We start from the raw sequence: 5,411 nt of genomic DNA on the forward strand, positions 1-5,411 counted from the left end.
AATGTTTTCTTTTGTTTTTAATGTTTTATTGTTAGGTTCCGATTGAGAGCATAGAATCGTTTTAAATCAGTAGACGATCACTCAGCACATTTTTTGAGTTAAAAATGTGTTAAGCTTGAGCGTTGAAACTTCCCCCGCGCAGTTGTCGTAAACAGACATGAAGTATACCTTAAAAACACCATGTGTCTCGCACATGATTGACGTTATATGGGTTTACGATCCCGGTTGAAATATCACGACTAATGTAGTTAACACACATGCCTTAAGACAGATTCTTAACTTATAAAACCAATTAATTTAACTACATTTATTTCTAGTATACAAAATTTGGCATAGCATTTGAAATCACGCAGTTTATTTAAATTGTTATTTTAATACAAATGAAGCATAAAACCTTTAAAACAATATTTATACAAATTCAAATAAATACACTTTGTTCATTTTAACATATGTTTCTTATTATTTTTCGATTCGATGAATAACGAATAAAAATCTGTACATTTTTCCCAGTATGTAACCTTTATAAGCAATTTATATTGTAACATTACTTCAGAATACTGATTAATGATACCTAAGGGAGATCGGAATCAACAGAGGGCGCTGACAAATGAGGTGATTGCGAAACGGACGCTAACGGCCCATGGGGTTAGCACATTTATTATCAAAGGGTATTCAATCCTCGCACCTTAATTTTTATCCTTGATTCCTAATTGTAAGACCTAATTTACTAATTTAATAATGTTGTTTTATTGCTTGTGTACCAATAAATTTTTGTTTTCACGATGGTCTCTTCTGAGATGTGTTTTCTAGAATGTTTAATACGGTAGAATATTTAGTAGTAAAAGAAGGAAGATGAAGTATGATAAAGAAGGTTGACTTTAATTGGGAAGAGGTAAACATCATGATATAAAGTCAAGGAACAATATAAAATATCGTAAATCAATTTAAATTATCTAACACTAGCGGTTCGCCTGCGGCTTCATCCACATAAAATTATGAAAATTTTATATGATTGTTTACGTTTGTCAAATTATCAATAGCAAATGTCAAAATGACATGACATTACAAACTTTGGCAATCTTGCTTCCTTGATGTTGGCAGCAATTTATGGTCTCTTTCCCACATTAGGGGTTTTATCCAAAATATTTACCCCCTAAGTTTAATGGCGTTAAAATATATAGCCTAAAGCGTGACGTAAGCGTTAGGCTTCTTATTAAAAAAATATTATTCAAAAACATGCTGTAATTGCTGACATCTTAGGCAACAAAGAAGTGTGTGTTTACGCTTTATTATAATAGTATAGTTATTTTTTTAAAAATTCGCCACCAACATATAACACGCTGTACACGGACTTAAAGTAACTAGCTCTCAATGTTAGCTTTTAGTAGGCAGCAAACAATAGTAAAACCAAGCTGGTAATTTGACGGACGCCGAGATACCCAAGGGAACCCTTGAACTTAGTTACACTCAAAAAGGTTTCCCTTAAGTACTCTCTTAGCTCAAACTTGAAAAACCCAGTAGAGTTTTACAGAGAAATAGAAAACAAAACTTTAAGTTTGTACACAACTAGAAAAGCTGTCAAAAGGAAGGACACTAAAGTTATTGAACTTTTTAACTTAAAAGTCTTTTAAATAAAATGGTTATGGTTGACAAGTAAACGCTTTATTGAAACACATTCGAAAGGTGAAAAGTGGAAACAGAAAGTTTTAGTTATTCAAGTGAAGCTTTCATACGGTTCTTGAAACGGGTTTCATGTTCTGATATTTATAAAGAAAATCTTTTCAAACTTAACCTTTTCATAAATATAAACTGCCAAATGAAATATCAGCAACTAATTCTCGGTGAAAAATATTTTACTTACTGAATTCAATAGCCTAGTCTTATAAGACAAATCTTTATAAACTTTATAAGGAATATAGAATGATTCAAAAAGAATTTATAATAACTACAATTTATTATTGTACGTAATAATTACTTTTTAACTATAAATTGATTTTTTTATTCATGTTCTCTTAGCGATTATCATATCATTATTCTCATCGTTCATTTGCGAAAACTAACATGTCTAGTTTTCCTGTATAATAAAAAAAATAAAAAATTACTTAGAAAGAAACTATGTCAATGCATTCTGTGTTTTTGTATGTATTACAATAACTCAAAAATTACTGGGCCAATTTCGAAAATTCTTTCATCATTAAAAAGCTACATTATCAGTGAGTAACATAGGCTACATTTTTTTAATTTCACGCGAACGAATTCCCGAGCGACAGCTAGTCTATAAATGTTATAAATTGCACTGAGTAAATAATATGTCCTTGAAAATATTATTTTAATCTCCAAATAATTGAATTTAAATTTAATTAACGTTAGGCTGCGGTTGGCCTTATTTGGAATGTTAGGACCCGTCCTGACTTGTCCTCTTATACATATTCATAATGATTTCGTGTCTGTTGTCATAACCAGTCTCAAACTCTCGCCCTATTTGCATAACATCCAGTATGCTTTATTCTAAATGTTTTTAATTTGCCCTTTGTACTTTCAAAGTATATAACAAACTTGTAAAGTTTATATACGTAAATGGAAAACATTCGATTGACGCACATATATTGTATTATGTTAAAATTGTTTTTTTTTCTTTGATATAGTTTTTATAGTTATACAGTCTACATGTTTTTTCGCACGAATGATGGTATTTTACGAAGACTAGTTCAAACTTTTAACTTTTTTTTAGTCTGTACTATATAAAATGTTGGCAAATAATAAACGAGAAAAGAGAGTAATTACGGCACCAGAGATCCAGATTAAAACTTTTAACTTTCCCAGTCTTTTAATGAACTTAATTTTTTATACAAAACAAAACTTATCACTTTGGGTTTGAAAGATTACCTACTGATTACAGTTTTATTTAATTTTTACGGTATACTAAATCGACGAATAAATAGGTTGTTAACACGAATGGATAAGCTACAATATGAGTATATTAGAGAGAGTTTGAGAGTAGGAAAGTAAGGAATAAAAGGTTAGCATGTTATGGGCATGTTTTTAGGAGGAATGAATCACATGTTACAAGGAGAACGTTAGTTATGAGTGTGGAGGTACACAGGTAGAGGTAGACCTAGAAAGAGATGGATGGATTGCGTGAAAGGTGACATGATCAAAAAGGGAGTGATGACTGAGATGACGTATGATAGAGTTATGTGGAGGACAAAAACCGGTTGTGCCGACCCTACAGGAGTAGGATAAGGAGATGATGATGAAACTAACAGCTAAAACCTCTTATTTAAAATTAAAATATACATGAACTTTTTACATTTAATAAAAACAAAGAAAACATAACTGACATTTTGTCACTTTGACATATATGACGGCATTATGTATCTCAGTTTTAAATATCTTTTAACTTTTATTTACTTAAATAGATTATATTTACTATAGTTAACATATTTTACTAGGTATCCTCTACCAATGATGTCGATCCCAGTGGTATTATGGAACATTTTTTAAAGATTGTCTTCCAGTTTACGAAACTCACTTTGAATATAATCAATGGCGCTATTCGTGGAGTATTTCAAGCAGCATACGAGATTGTATCATTCGCTGTCTTCCTGTCCGTTGCTGGATTTGTTTTGACATATCTGACTTTATGGTACTTAAATATTTATTATTCTTACATAGTTTAAACAAGTAAGCGGATACTGCTAAGTATCGTGATGGCTGCACTTACAGATTTATAATTTATAAGGTTGCATGCATTGCCTGCCTGTAATGGAAAGATAAAGGGGATAAATGTTCTTTTTCTGTACATTCTGTTTTCTGTTATAACCACTTTTTCATCATCATAATCCTTATCCTACTCCCGTAGGGTTTTTATCCTCCACATAACTCTATCATACGTCATTTCTGTCATCACTCCCTTTTTGATCATGTCACCTTTTACGCAATCCATCCATCTCTTTCTAGGTTCATCCTGTTTTAGTGTTTTTTTTTTCATCCTTGTTTGAAAAGAAAACTGGAATTTGGCCTTTTCCACGCACACTATTGAAACTAAATGCAAAATTAAATCCAATTGACGCATAATTTCTGCGATGTATTATACAGCGAACGAGCCATTCATCGAGTCTGTAATACCGTTCACATTAGAATAGAATATCAAAAAGCTTACCATTGAATAAGTAACGATTTAGAATGTATTGTACAGCTTGTAAATAAATACAGCTAAAGATGATAATTTACGGTTAGCCAGAACTCAGAACTCCGGATTTAATCTCGACCCCAAAGTTTTTGTTTACGTTTCACAAGTTACCTCATTTGGTACACAATCAACTGCTCAACTTTGCTAATTTCAAAACACATAATTTACAAAAAAAAAATACTAGCTTTCGCTCGCGATGGTCGGTGTAGAATAAAAAAAAAACCAAAAGTAGTCTATGTGTTCTCTCAGATTATCCATTACCTCTGTAAAATTTCATAGAGATCCGTTCAGTTTAGGTTACAAACTCTAACAAACGTGCATCTAAACTTTCGCATTTTTATTAGTTTACTAGCTTTCACTCGTGACTTCGTCCGCGTAGAATTAAAAAAACAAAAGTGACTAGCCTATGTGTTCTTCCATCCTCTATCCTCTACATCTATACCAAATTTATCGAAAACCGGTAGACCGTTTAGGCTACAAACTCTAACAAAAATTCGTCCATCCATCTACACTTTCGCATTTACAATATTAATATTCGTAACATTACAATGAGGTTTTGGAGTTTTAATTTACCGTGATATTGAAATAACACTGTTAATACTTTGCAGGTACACAAGGCAAGCGTCCGACAGTTCAAGCCTTTATACGGTAGAAAACCTCGCTGTAACAGGAATATGTGCATTTATCATGTTTGCTGCGTATAAAAAGATATTTTGATACAAAGTCCATTTGTTGACTAAACAAATGAATGACGAGAAAATAGGCCTATCGTGAGATTTACGAATCTTTTTACATTTTTTATGAACAATTGTAAGGTTAGTTTAGTTGTATGTTGGTTATTAAAAATATTTCTTCGGTCTGAATGAAGTAAAAAGGTTATCGGAAAATGAAGCCTTTATTACTTGTTTCTGTTTCCAATAACATCAAAGCAACATTTGATGTTCATATGATGTTACATTCGTTTGGTTTCCGATATATTAGCTGGAAATTATTTCTCTCACTAATAAACTTCTTCCACGTTTTGGAACATTTGAACTCAGTTAATTTTAGTTATAAGTTATTCTTGTAATCATACTAATATTATAAATGCGAAAGTTTAGATCTATGGATGGATGGATGGATGGATGTTTGTTAGACTTTGTAGGCTAAATGGCTGAATGGATTTCGATGAAATTTGGTATACATGTAGAGAATAGTCTGGAAGAACACATAGGCTACT

This window comes from Papilio polytes, unplaced genomic scaffold (assembly GCF_000836215.1).
Source record: "Papilio polytes unplaced genomic scaffold, Ppol_1.0 DF824035.1, whole genome shotgun sequence".
Lineage (NCBI taxonomy): Eukaryota > Metazoa > Arthropoda > Insecta > Lepidoptera > Papilionidae > Papilio > Papilio polytes.